Source organism: Amblyomma maculatum, chromosome 4 (assembly GCF_055883805.1).
Source record: "Amblyomma maculatum isolate TAMU_Amacu chromosome 4, ASM5588380v1, whole genome shotgun sequence".
Lineage (NCBI taxonomy): Eukaryota > Metazoa > Arthropoda > Arachnida > Ixodida > Ixodidae > Amblyomma > Amblyomma maculatum.
In genome coordinates, this window is record NC_139347.1 from 109,174,000 (window position 1) to 109,189,336 (window position 15,337).

A 15,337-nucleotide genomic window follows, 5' to 3' on the forward strand; every position below is an offset into this window, starting at 1 on the left:
CAATTTCTTCGCTTACTTTCCTACTAAAGATATAATCTGTAATGAGCTTATTATTTAATTTCCACGTCTCCCACGAAAACTGATTGCCTCGCTTTTTTGTCCCTATCCCGCACTCTACTAAACAATGATCAGAAAATGAAATTGGTACTACATTGTAACTAGTGCATTTTGATATGACGTCTGTAGATACATAAATGCGATCCAGCCGCGCGTGGCTTGACCGCTGGAAATGTGTAAACTTCACACAACGCGTTCCTTCTAAACATTCCGCCACGTCATCCAGGTTGCTAGTGTCTATAATTTCTGAGAGAGCCTCAGTACTTCTGTCCCTAAACGCTCTTGTACTGGATTTATCACAGCCTCTCAAGACGCAATTAAAGTCGCCCATGACAATCAGGTATTTATCACAACTGATGTACTTTTGTACATTTTGAAAAAAAGGCTACCCTCTCATCTACAACATTTGGAGCGTACACACTAATAATGCGCCAATACTTTTTGTTGTACAGAAAATCAACCCAAACACATCTGCCCAACGGACATGCCATATGTGCCTGAACCTAGAGTCCGGGCCACGAGTTCGATGCTTGAAAGTGGTACAAAAGCGCTTCTAGTGAATGCGGTGTTGCCTTAGAAACGTGCCGTAGAACGTTATAGTGCGGTGTATATCGGTAATTATGAAGATGTTACTTACAGAAGTCGCAGTTATACTAGTTGCGAAGTACGTTTCCGCTACATTTCTTCTGCGCTCTGCGCACATGCAGAGCCATCTTGCGGCAAACACAGAAGCACCCCTCCTCGCAATGTCCGGCGCTGCCCCAACACGTGGCGCGCCACTCGCCCCTGACGTTTCGCCGTGCACCATCACGGGTTGTAGAATCAAGCGTCTTTCCTTTCTTTAGATCACTATCTTCGCTCACCCGCTTCTGCCCTTCGGGCCGCGCGGGTACCGGTGCGAGGATGCCCCAATACCCTTGCGTTTAATAAGTTTTCTCGACGAGGTGCAATAACGCTATCGCGTTCCACTTTTGAAGGCGAAGCTTAAGCGTCCTCAAAATGTTTCTAAACCGGTATACTTATTTATGCCGAACCACGACCTTAAGCAAAAATTTGGTCAACAAATAAAAATTTAAACAAAATGGCCTTGCTAAATAACGAGTCAAGATAAAGCATGCTTGAAGTGAAGCGACAATGGATTTTAATTATTATATCTCCTTTTCTTCATCAATCAATATTCCCCACAAAGAGAAAATTTAGCTCTTGCATAAAATTGAATTAGGTGTTGGTTTAAATTAATAAATTCTTAACAATGTGCTGAATTTACTAAAAATATAACCCGGAAATTTAGGGCATAACACTGGTCTCGTTCTTGGGCCACATGAATTCGACGTTACAGTGTTTCTCAACTTTCATATCTCAACAGTTTTATTGGACTAGTCACAATCTGAGGCGGCTGTCAGACTGCCGCTCCTGTTTTCAAACACTTGAAAGAATCTGTCGAAAGTAGCTTTTTCGCAAAAGTTAAAATGTTTAACCATGATATTCCAAAGCGAGATTGTCGTTGAAAACCATTGATGCGGGTCCGCCAGCCATGCGCCGCTCAGATGCGGATAATTTTTTTTTTCAGGTTTAAATGGAAGTCGCTGCGCTTCTGACTGCTGAATGGAATAATTATAAAAATGGTCCCTGAAGTAAACATTACATAGACAAAGAATTAGTTATACTGTGTAAGCATTTACTTACTAATCATGTAGATACTACAATACAGTTACTTAATTAATATTACAATTTAAATAAAGTTTGTTTTTGAGAGGGTATCCTTTGGCATGGATCTGCGTACTAGTTAGCGCATCAACTAGGCTTAGCACTTTACTTACATGAAGACTACTGCAAAGCACGCTTTTCCGCTTCAAATTTCACGTGGTGTCCTTGAGACCGACAGGGCTACAAAGCGCAAAGTGGCTCTCAACTTCTCCAGCTCGTAGACCACTTTGGAAAGAAGCATGAGGCGATGTTATTGGGGATAAAAAAGGAGGAAATAGTTCTTTATTCGCCTGCAATTTTAAGAGGGCGCAAATTCTTTTAGCATGCGTCGGTACAGATAAATCCGCTTAAGATGCCACCCTAATGTATCTGCTTTTTTTTTCCGCAGCGTTGTTTTTCATCACTATATAAATATTGTATGGTCATCATCTATTCTGGGTGGTCCTTCTTCCAATCCCCTTACTGTTGTGTTCTGGATTAAAGGGCCACCTCCTAAAAAATGCAGAACGAGTAAGCATCGTAGGATCCGCACAAGCCCATAAGTGCTTATCAGGTTCCGCCTGGTACGGATTAGCAGCGAACCTAAGTATCTTTCGACTTTCCGAAAGCCCCTCGTTTGACTGTGCCGCGATTCTCTACTTTTCAAAGCTGCTAGGATGCTTGCGAAAAACTACATCGCTGCATTGCGTTGCGTTCCATGCACTCCATACGCAACGTTTTATATTACCTCGAACGAATTATATATACAGTACAAAGCAAAAGTATGATACTTGTCCGGCCTCCTTTTTGTAAAGATTAGGTTAGCTCACCTCTTTCCTTGTATATTCAGCTTGTGTACTCTAAAGGAATCTATTTTGCACCCACGTCTCGCGTTTCTCAGCTAACTCAGTTTTATGGCTGCAGGGCGGAGAAGAAACAGAACAAAGCGGTCAACATTGCTGATTTAAGGATTGCGATTGTTTCAATGAGAGAAGACACGCGCGAAGCTGACTTCTGTTCTTTTAGATGGTGAAAGCTTACGTCTAAAATGGGAAGGCAGCGCTTTTAGCTTGTGGAGAATCTGTATACAAGGAATTAAAAAGGCTTAGAACGCAAGCGAGGATATTTGAACTGTATTATACATTTCGCATCAAACCTGGACCAGCAAGAATGTAAATCGTGAAGAACAATGTTTTTACTGAAACACAGAAAGTGCTTGTCTTGCTACGACACGTGGAGCTCTATCTACTGCCTTTAGTGGAAGTAAATATACTGATCCGATCCTCTTACTCTCGTAGCCTTGATAAGAAAGGAAAAGGAGCTTTGTGAGACTCCGCTGCAGCAGAAGGTCTCACACCATTTCATAAGTTCTTAATGTTATGCATTTAGTTTCTTTTCTGACATTTTGCTGCAAGAAAAACAGAATAAAACAGATGCTCAAATAAAGCAAGTGATTTGGGAGAGAGAGTATTTTTGAAAAAGGATTCTAGTTGTTCACTTACTTCTCGCGACACATATATACGTATTTAATATATTTTCTAGCCATTAGTATTTAATATATTTTCAATTCTGTACGCCGTTAAGTTGGTATTCTTCAATCGTACACCATTATTGTCACTTGTATCAAAACATGCTCGACGATAAAGTGCTAGCAAAATGCTTTTTGTGACGGGCCTCGAGTTGCAAAATTCTGCAACCTCAGACATTCGCTAATATATTGGATGTCGGCAGCATCAAACTGTTTGGCATCAAACGTATAGGCTTCACACTTTATTGCAGGAGAGGCAACGACTGCATGCTATGATAAAACGAATGACTCATCGCGAATTCAGAATTCCTGAAGTCCTAAAACAGCATTGTCTTAAAACATGGTAAGCTTTAATGCTAACGATAGCTGGAGATATCACGCAGTTTTTTAGTCGTGAACTCTAAAGAATAAAGTGCGCAATACCTAATAGCGAATATATGCCCACGTTTTGTGCAAAACCTGCTGCTGATGATGGTGGCCTCTTTTCACTTGTTACCTTCTAGGCGAATTGTTAAGGACAGGCAATTTTAAAGTGCTAATATTGCTCGTTGACATCGCTCTAGTTATGAACATTAAAAACGAGCCCAAGATTATTGATAGTCTCACTTTGGAAGTACAAGCAAAACAAATTATTCGCGCTACACCTCCAGGAATTGCTTGAGTGAGGTGCCTTGCGGACCTGTTATTTTTTTTTTTCTGACAGGCATGCACATTTAAGGGGCTGGTTCCAAGGACCTTTCGTCTATACTACAAGCGGTGCAGTGCCGTGGCGACAATTCTATTTGTCTCTTCCAGATCCAACTGTTACGAGACTTTACTGCGGATGACAAGTGTGGGAGCATCGTGGTTTAAAATTAGGGAAACCGACATGTTAGACAAATTACGAATGCATTACCGATCAACCACACATTTCAGTATCCTCCAATCTGTGGCGCGTTATGTGAACCCGCCTCCATTCCTTCGGCAAAAATCGGGAAACGGTGCATGCTTCTGAGCACGTGTAAACAATCCCTCTAGCTGGCGTGGGGCGCAAAATATTAGCGTGAAAGGTTTCTAAACAAAACAAAGTTAAGCTGGCCGCCAAAAGGCTACTCTGGAGTACAGAATCGTCGACCTAGTTTCTAGCCACCCATGAAACCAGACCATGAGACAACATGCGACAAGAAAGCGAGATAAGCTTCCGTGCCTCTGTGCACCCACCACAACGCTATAGCGTGCACTTTCGCGAAGCCTACATCACAAGCTCTCTTATCAGCAGCTTTTCATGCTCTGCTGATCTTGTTTTCGCATCAAGCACTTTGTTTATTGCTGAATTTAATCCTCCCGTGTTCATCAGTGCCGTCGATGTCCTCAACGGGCTTTGCTTATCCCATCTGCATATCAAGCCGGGCAGCGCTGCACGCTATTGTTGTTTATTGTAGTAGAAGCATCGCCGCTTCGTGTAAACAGCGTCAAGATCAGCGCCACGAAAGCAACACAGTGAGTAGCTAGAATTCCGCGTGAACGCAAGCACGTTTGAAGGAAACTGTGAAGGGTTCATCACAGTGACCAGTGGGCTGGAACATGCTCGTGTTCGACTGTTAGCCCTTTCTCAGTCATCAAGTGTAGTTTTAGTTTAGGTCATTTATAAGTTCAGCTGCTTTCTAGAGATAGAAGAAGTGGTCTCTGCGGTAAAACTAGTGAAATAATTTAAGGTTACCCACGATGTTCTCTGTACAAACAAGCAAAATCCAACAACAAAAAAAAAGAACGTGCGCGAGAGATTTTGAGAGATGTAAATGTGCATAATCAATGTCGCCTTCTTGGTTTAAGCTTGCGTTTTCTTTACGAAAAGGGAGCGAGTGATTTATGCTCTGATGGTCTAGCCACACAGCGCACATATACAGCACACATGAGCACATATATAGAAACACTATATGTGGTCATGCATCGCCTCTCCCACTGAGGATCTTGCGCTGCGGCAATTTGACGCAAATTATGAGGAGTATCTTCAAACTTTTGTTTTCTCATTTATATTAAATATTTCTTCTGAGCTCCAGACGAAAAGATGCTTATTACACTCGGTTTAGACAGCATGTATCCGTACAGCCTAATGATTAACTACACTGCGCAAGTGGGTTGCAAACACAATGCTTGAGCAGGCGAGCGCGGAAAATCGAAAAGTATACATACCAGTTTAAAACGTGCACTTTCTATCATAACTATTACCTACGTCTAAAAATTATGGCCCTCTTCTTTTCTCCAGATTAGCGAAATACAAAATATGTCCATTAATAAAACCGCTGCGTTTAACGCCACTGAGCCCGATTCTTTTCCGCCGGTGTGCAAATTTTGTGGCAACAAGCAGAATTTGTACCATATGAAATGGACTTGTCAGAAAAATAGCAACATTTGTTTAATAAATCAGCCAACATGAGAGGGCTGGGAGAACTCCCTGTCCAGCTCGCACCTCGAGGAACAAGGGGAGGCATCCTCTAAAGCGCACGGGCCGCGAATTTCACCAAACTGTTTCCCGGACTAGGGACACGATTAGCCTTCCCCTTGTCCACGTTCTCGAGGCTGCAAATGGACGTTTTATTAATCATAATATACCGGATAAGTAGAGTGCATTTCGACCCTTAGTATTTTATTTGTTCAATTTAAAATACACGTCTCCCTATTTTCTGTGGTCTAACCAGTTCGGCTGTAAAGAAACAATGAATGGCTTCTTGTATCTCAGATTTTTGCTAGTATATTTTGAAGCAGTTTGAATATTTGCGAAATAGCAAGAACATGAAAATTTCAGCATTATATTTTTAAAGCCAAAATTTAGGAGTGAAATTAATGACAAGCTTAACCTTCCACCATACCTCACGAGCCGGTTTTGTTAAAAACCCACGTTGAAATATTCCTTTTTGCATTACAGCAGGTTAGAAAGATGAGAACAAGGAAAAAAATTAGGATGTGAAAAATAAAAAGAAAAACTCCCTGAAACGCTGCAGTTTTATGAAAAGCTCCACAAAGGCTGTTTTTTGCATCCGCAGTTTCTTTCCTGGGCCCTTACGCATGGCCTTTCGAGACGATAATGGAACGCACTATACCATTTCCACTCTACTGTCAGAAGAGAGGAAATCAAGCTTCAAATCAAAACAAGCAAAACATCAAGAAACGGAGGTCTTCACACACTGCTTCTTATTTTAAGTTTTTGGTCTGCGCGGTGTGTAACATCGCGGAATCTAAACGACCGCCACTTCCGAGAGCCGCTCATCCCCTGGAAGCGGTTCCCATCTTCCCGCGCTTCGTCGACCGCACTGAATGTTTTGCAAATTATTTTTCCCTGTTTATTCCACTTTCTCTTTGAGGGTGTTGGTTACCATTTTACATGCTCAATTTAGTCACCGCTTTTTCTAAATAAAGTATCGTTATCCTTAAGGTATCGTTAAGATTATTACTTTTTGTTGTAGGAAATGAAATTCTTTCCGAAATTCGAATTACATAGTGCGTCTACGTTGCTCTAGGTGACAAGCAGAAAGACAGAAGAGGATTAGAGGAATAACAAGATAAGAAATATCAAATGAGGGTAAAGCAGAAAAACCGGAGGAAATGTAAAAAAGAAAGAGTCGGTGATAAAGGTTTTGCGCGTCCCAAGCTTAGCATAGTCAGAAACACGCAATGAAAATTGCGAGATTCATGCAGAACACATACAGTACTCGCAGTTTTGCGCCCTTTGGAATATCCCGGAAGCAGCCGGGTATTCTAGATTAAGACGTTTAAATGTAAGAAAATTCAGGTTCAAAATAATGTTCTTCAAAATGAATTCGCCTCAGGCGATCAAGTGCTAATGATATAGGGTTGTGGTTTTGCATAGCCGTCTGCCAAAACCTTCCGTGTTAATATTTACTTCGTAACTGATAATTAGGACAATATTATTGTCGCCTATGAAATAGGTTTTCTTTGGCGTGGTTTGTGGGGTTTAACGTCTTAAAGCGACTCAGGCTATGAGAGATGCTGTAGCAGAAGACTCTGGAAACTTCGTCCACCTGGGGTTCTTTAGCGTGCACTGACATCGCACAGCACACGTCGTATAGCTTCTCACCTCCATTGAAAAGGGCTGCGGAGGCAGTATTCGATCCCGCAAACCAGGCACAGTAGTCGAGTGCCGGAACCATTGCGTCACCCTGACGGGGCGCTCCCGAAATAAGATCGCTGCTATGCTAACTGAAAGGAAAGAAAAACGCCTGAAACATATGTTCATAGAGGGAGCCGTCTTGTATACAGCAATAAATAAACATCTTAATTTGTCCCTAATCGACATGCTTAACGAAACTTGTATTAATTGTATATAATAATGTTCTTTTCACTCCAAGTGTTCTTACCCTGATTTTACATCAGCGACTTTTGCATACCAATTGCGAGATAACCGGTTTCAAATCGGGTTCCGGAAAACCCTTCCACAATTTTTACTCGCTGCCTTAAAGACATATCTTAAATGTCATTATCATATTATTTTACGCTAATTCACTGCATTACAGTGCGTTCTGCCATTTCCTTTTGCTGGCTCGAATCCCGATGTGAATTTTTCGTAAGTAACTTTACGCGAAATCCACACTACCTAGGGCTGCATTTGGCTCCTTAGAACATTTTAGAAATTTGGATATAGAGTAGACAATTTGCACTCTGTTTCTAGGCGGTGACACCATGGATGAAGAAATAATTTGAGCAACAATTACTTCTGTTTTTACGTCCGGGTTAGAATTATTTAGTTGAAGGCCAGTGGCGGTGATATTCGATAACATATGACTACTCGGTATTAGTTGTCATGCTAGCTGTGGTATATACTTTTTATTTCTGGAGGCCGTTAAAATTCGCAATTACTGATTTTATTTAAACGGAGCACGTGAACTATGGTAGCTTTATCGTTGCGTGAATGCGAAAAATTCAACAGCACTGAACATTTAGTTACCTTAAATGTATTTTCAATGCGGGGACATTCACATGCAAAGCGCGGTCAGCACATATACTTGATAGGTTTGGTAATTTGATGGCCTTGAATGTTTTAGATCAACTCGAACTACAAGGGAGTTTGTAGTGAAAAACTTCGGTTATGTAAACCACCTGAGGCTCACGAACGTGCTCTGAACCCTTGTACAGTACACAGGTGCCTTGCGTTTCTCCTTAATTGAACCATGGCAGGCGGGACCCAAACAGCTGATAAAGTATTATCAGAAGGCATTTGTTCCCGGGTTCGAACCCGACCGCGGCGGCTGCGTTTCGATGGAGGCGAAACGAAGAGGCGTCGTGTGCTGTGCGATGTCAGCGCACTTTAAAGATCCCCAGGTGGTCGAAATTACTCCGTAGCCCTCCACTACGGCTCCTCTTTCTCTCTTTCCACTTTCATTCCCACCTTCCTCCCTTCCCTTACGGCGCGGTTCGGGTGTCCACAGAGCAAGTGTGACAGTTACTGCGCCTTTCCCTTCCTGTGAACCAATTTAACTTTAGGCATTTCGCTTTTGAACATTTTTTATTTGCGCCTCTGCCTCTTATTATGTCATGGTGGAAACAGCAATATGCCAGTGCTGATGCAGAGGCACCGGCCTCAGGACGCATCGATTGAGCTGTCGTTTTCTCTCCTCTTGCCCAAATCACTTTGGGCACCCTCAGATCGATGCTAACGACTCTGGGGTCAGATGCAATATGTACGCCATCTAGAAAAGCTGTTGGGGTTGGAATCTTGGATTGCAGTTTGAAAGGCTCCTCTGCGCTTGAAACAGTGCGTGGCAACCCGACTTGACTGCCATTTTGCCTGATCGAAAGAAAAGTGAAGCGGATGAACTGGAGTGCGATGGAATGTCACAGTTTTACTGCTCGAAGGGAAATGGGTGGTTTGCTTTGTAACGTTTGTCATGTCGTCACTCCGGCTCTGAGAGACGCCGCTGTGGAGGACTCTGGAATTTTTTACCACTGGGGTTTTTTAGATTCATTTTGTATAGCACCAGACGTGGGTACCTTGCTTTTGGCTTCCACCGTAAAGCAGTTGCTGCGGCTGGAATTCAATCCAGCGTCTCTGGTTGCTCAAAAGAGAAAGAAAAACTTGCTTACTTACGTGTTTTTAAAAATCAGGTGGTCATTTCCTGTGCGATATATTTCCAGAAATGTCAGAAACACGATTTACTGTGCGTTGTATAAGTATTTATACGTTGATGATATATTTGGCGCACTGCACTAAAAACATTAGCTTGATATGATGATATATGGACATAAGGGCAAGTAATCTAGCTTCCTCAATGTTATACATCCACTTTGTTCACTAAGAGGTTATACATGTACTGTGGCCATATTTTTGAAAGTTTTAATAGCTCTCTTGTTAGCACACTGGCCGCCGGTTTCTATCTATCTACTTTCGAAAACAAAATTTGGTTCAATGTACATTGTTGCTGTGCGATGTCAGCGCACGTTAAAAATCCCCAGGTGGTCGAAATTACTCTGTATCCCTCCACTACGGCTCCCCTTACTCTCTTTCTACTTTCACTCCCACCTTCATTCCTTCCCTTACAGCGTGTTTCAGGTGTCCACATAGCAAGTGTGACAGATACTGCGCCTTTCCCTTCCTGTGAACCAATTATTATTATTATTAATGTACATTGTAGTAGAACCGGAAAAGATGTCTTCTGAAATCCTCCGGAAAAGGTGTGGCTTCGAAAATGCCATTGTTTTCCTCAGGGAGAGAAGCACAGGCCACCTGAGAGAACGTATTTGCACATCCGCTATATTAAAGTACTTTGGGCCACTTGCTCTAGCCGTTGGTTTACGGGTAAATGGGGTAGTCATTAAAAAATGCATTCGGTGCTTAGTATGCATGAACGGGTAGACTTCGCCTTTCAGCGTAAAACCAGCAGCTGTTTGCAATACTAGAAGGAAACATTATTTCTGTGTTAATGTCTTGCTTATCTGACCTCTTTTCGATGTGGAGTGATAACGAAAAGTTTCTGTGTAACGGAATCAATTGAAGCGGATTTTACGGAAGGATATGGTGGTGCTACTACTGCTACATGCGAGGCGGGGCTTGTCGGAAAGCTACCAACAAGTTCGAAGTGGTGCAGGTCTGAAATATGTTTTGATTTTTACGAACCTAACAAAAATGGGACAGCAAAAGCTCAAGCCAAAATTCCACCAGCCTCTTACACTGGCCTGATCTTTCAAGGCGCAGTTCATTCCGCTTTGCGCAGTTCTGGCGAGAAGTACGCCGAATTAGCTTATTTTCAATTAGCCGAAGCGAAATTCGCTACGCATTACTCAGTCAACTGCCTCTGCCGTTCTGTTTTCATTATAGTGCATAATAGTTAAACGATCCGAGCAACCCACGAAAAATTAACGTTATTTTATCTCATTTTTTTTGCACTGCATAGGCCGAAAAATGTTGTGGCTACTTATTTCTACTTTCTCTTATTTGTGTGGCCACAACCACCCACAGCCATACCCGTCCCATAAGTTTCTTTTTGTTTTTTCAAGGCGTTGTTTCCTTGTATGAACTTAGTTCTACGCGTGACGTACAAGTTCAGTCGTGAAAAATCATCTTTTCCATTTCCAGGAGGCTCCATCCATTAAGCATAGGTTGAAGTACCTAATTTTGTTCGCTTCGTCCTTTGAAAATGTTCGCCTCTCCCTGTCCCACATGAGTTGAGGGATTAGTAGAATTTTAATTAGGTTTTACCTGGTCAACAAAGTCGCAGGCATATACGCAGTAGCGACCTGTTTCTGATCTTCCACATTTCCTTTGCGACTAATGTTTCCTGTGAATAATTGGGACTTTTGTGAACTGAGTAAAACGTGGCACTTCTTATGAATTCAATATTTCTAATTTTATTGTCAACATTTCAATTTTACTCTCAAGAGGGTCCAGAAAGTCACAATATTCAAAAGTGAAGGTGTTGGATTGTTTTAGGTGTGTCGCAGAGAAATTTTGGAAAAGCAAAAAAAAAAAAAGCGTGACGAAGGCTCTCTTTTCGCGGAATAAGGATTCGGACGAAAAGCGTTCCTAAAGCTGTTAGCTTAAAGTAAAAGCCGGAATTCTGAGTTACATTTGGAAGAATAATATATGATATGCTTTGCGCGTTAGACATGAACTGCTGCGCTCTAAAGAGTTCGAAAAGTACGAAAAGATGTGTATACACAATCACTAACTTGTCTCGCAAAAACAAAGTTGCCGGCTTAATGCGATGCGAGGCACATAAGTAAAGCTTGGCAAAAGTTTTTATGGGTGCCGTGTCACGTTCCCTAAAACATAGTAGCTAATGACTTTATTCTAATGAGCATGTGTAGAATAAATAAAGGTACCAAAAGGGAAAAGGGTTTGAGTAGGAAAGCGAATACGGTGAGGGGTTTATGCACGAGACTTACTTTGTGCCTCTATGCGATTGCAAGGAACGTCGATAAAAGAAGGCGATGACTCTGCTCTGATGAGTTCCCGTCTAAGCACTGTGCGATTCGTGTGAAAGGAAGCTGCCTGCTGTGGCTGAGGACAAGAGCAAACGCTGTCTTAAACCAACAAGCGATCGCGTCAATCTTTTATTAGCGGAGTTTATGTGCCCACCAAAATTTTCTTTCTATATTAAAACTTCATTTATGTTAACTTGCTGAAGTGTATCATATATAAGCAAAAGGCTATTTGATTCTGAGGACTTCGATAGATGTGATTACCTCTGCAGCAAGCAGCAGAGCCTTTTTTTTAGCTTTTGTTTCAAGCCCCCTCTTTTACTCTCTCGCTCCTTCGTGCTCGCGAGTCATGCGATTGATGTATACAACATGGAGTAGTGCCATACAATGGTGGCCGCATTTGAGTTTTTGAAAAAGAACAGTGTGAAGGGTGACGTCAGTGAAAATATCGTCAGAAATGTTTCGGAAATCTCACTTCGGAACTGCATTTTGTTTTCACTTCCTTTGTGCTTTTATTCTTGACAGTGCATTTGAAGTGTGCAGTAAGAAGCGAGGCCGCATTTGCACTTTTCTTTTGTAGAAATCAATTTTTGTTAGAAGGTTTGTAGTCAAAATATACGTTCGTATAGGTAGTAGAAGTTTTGAAGCATTTTTTTTTGGAGCTAATTAAAGACATTTACAGTGAAATACATGCTATACACCACCCTTTTCATTTGAGCAGGTGATGTTTCAGTCTTTTAATGTGTAAATCTGAACGACCGTTTACTGCTTCTTCATAGACAATCGAGGTGTCCTAACAGGAAATGTTTACTCCATCTCCAGTGATGTTCATATGCCGAACAAAATGATTCAGCAATAGTCCTTGCTTTTTGCGTCTGTGTTGTGCGTGAGGCGCTAAAATATTTTAGGCTTATGCAAGGATTGTTTACAATGCCTAACGCCTCCCTTGCTGTAAATGTTTCCGCCTTGTGAGTTAGAAGTGATACCACGTAAATAGCGGAACGCTGCCAGTGTCAAGGCACCTTGTGAATGACAGTATTCTCCGAACATCAAGCCCATTACGAAGGCTCAAAGCTAGTGTTTCATGATCGCTATATTGATGAAGATTGAGCAAGCAATAATGTGGCTGTTATGGAGGAGGCCCCAATCGCCTGCATATGTTATACCTCGCAGAGTATTACTCCTCGTTAGGCCCGCATCAGATATATAAATGATTGAACAGACAAGCTCAAAAATTGCGCCGAAATTAATTGATCACCGTTCATTGTGCGGAAGGCGGTAAATATACTTCTTTTCTGTTTCTATTTTGTGCCCCTCGATAAAAAAGTCCCAATAGAAGGAACCACTTTTGACTCGTTAACTAAGGAGGATGAGGACAAAAACGTTCTATCCAGCGGTCGTGGCCGACCTCTCTTGGATGGTCGTTCTAATGTCAGACCCTTAGAATTGACAGATTGACGCATCTGTTCTAAGTAATGACGCATTATGCGGAGGTCTCGGTGCATACCAGCTATTCTCATGGCTCCTTAGAGCAGGGCGAGTACAAAATAAGGTCGGTGGCGGGCTCAAAGGGACGTGCAGAATACGTGACAAAGGGGCTCTGGCGGCTTCCGCTAGTATAATGCGTTTAATACAGTGCCTTGCATGGACGCCGTTCGTTAAGCTTATTGAGGGTATAAAGAAGGGTGAAGGGATTCTGATGGAGAGCTTGGGACCTGACTCTTTCTTTCAACCTTTAGTTCTCTTTCTCTCTTTCATTCCTAATTTCTTCGTTCCTTTTTTCCTTTAGTTCTTATTTCTATCTTCGAGGCATTGCGTAAAATTTGCCTCCTAAGGCAATATTCACAGCAAAAGTATTTTTCAAAAAACAATTAGAAGAGTTCAGAGCCAATACAGTGGACGAAACTAAAAGTCTGACACAATACAGTTGATGAATAGAAGATTATAACTGTAACAATAAGTATCCATTTAAAGAGGCCAATTTTCGGGTGATTAGATAATGTACTAAAACATAAATTTTTACAGACGAGAACATAACTTTTATAACAAAACATTGACCTTATGTTGAGGAAGTCAGTTAAATAGCAACGCAGCTGGTTAACTGTTAGTGATGGGTTTGTAAATGCAGCTGTGAATTTAGTACAGTCTCGGCGGTGGTTGGCCTCACGAGAAAAGAGTATTTGAAACAAAGTGTACGAGGCCATTATAGATTTCTCGCTCAGCTTTAGTAGCGCGAAGATACCTAAAATCCAGCCAACTGATCTAGGCCAGTATTTTCTTAGCGAGTTGACATGGAGTGAGCACGAAAAGAGTTTCGTGAAAGGTGACTCCCAAATAACTTATCATATATATTTCTTGCACAGATAATTCCTGGACCTGCAGGGCTAAAGTTGGTAGATTTCGCATGCATTTAGCTTTGAACAATAAATATGTTGTATTTCGCGTTATCAGTTGAAGTTCATTTGATTTTAACACGCACTAAGCTGTCTCAACCACGAATTATCATCGAAAAATATTTGCTTTCGTGCGGACACCAGAAACAAAAATGGTTGCGTGGTGTGCATAGTTGCCCATATTTTTTTATTTTCTTGAACATTTTCATTCTCTTTCATATACGTTAAAATTGGTAGAGGCTATCGCATGAAGGGTATTTGGGCTCATTGCAAATTATGCAGTTGGAGGCTATTTGGAGTCAACAGAAAATGTGTAGTTGGAGATACTAGCTGTGAAAATTACTAGGCTCTGCTTCATGCCTCTTCGTTGATAAAATAAAATAAGGATTCTTTTTCAGAGCAAGTATGGCAGTATTGTGAAAGTGGAGAGCTTACCGGGTATCCAGCTGCAATGTACCACATGTGCAAAATGTTTAACCCCTTACGAGAGCCACACTTTCGGCTCGCAGACTTGAGCTGGTTCAGCTTCATGCAGCTTTTTGCCAGACTTCACTGACACTCTCTAATCTATTTGTTTTAAGTCCGCACGCCCTCCTACAAACTAGATGAAATCGCCAAGTTTGACAAATGCACTTGAAGTGCTTCTGCAACTTAGCGCATGTATGTTTCCATTACCGCTCAATGCGAGCCATTCCTTTCGCAAATGCATTTGTGAAGAATAAAAATTGTCAACATAACACTTTCGACTGCACAGCTTAAACGAATGGGCATAATAAAACGTTTGACATATATCGCTGTTTATAACCTTGGTGTCGAAGAAATATTGGCTCTTGTTTTGAGAAACCTCCGTACAGATAAACACCTATTACAGCTTCCAAGTAATATTCGAGGCATATAAATCACACTTCACAAACAATTATTATCGACTGCTAAAATGTATCTTTATACACCACCCAATCTTTGCTTGTGCTCTCACTCCTACCTCTCTGCTTCAGCAACAAAGCGCACTTATTTCTGTATACTCGGCGTTTACATTGCACTATATGTGTACAACCTGTGGAGGCAGAAAAGAGAACTGGCGTCCGGCGCATCACTTGCGCTGCAGCTTTGCGCCGTTCGAAGCATGTGGCAGCTAATCCTTGTCGAAAAAATACGTATAGGCTGCAACTCATCTGCTTTCAGCTGTCTCGGGATATTTGTTTTTTCAAGAAAAAAAAAAGAAACAGAAGGATCATAACAAGCTCCCAGAACGCCAGGCGGC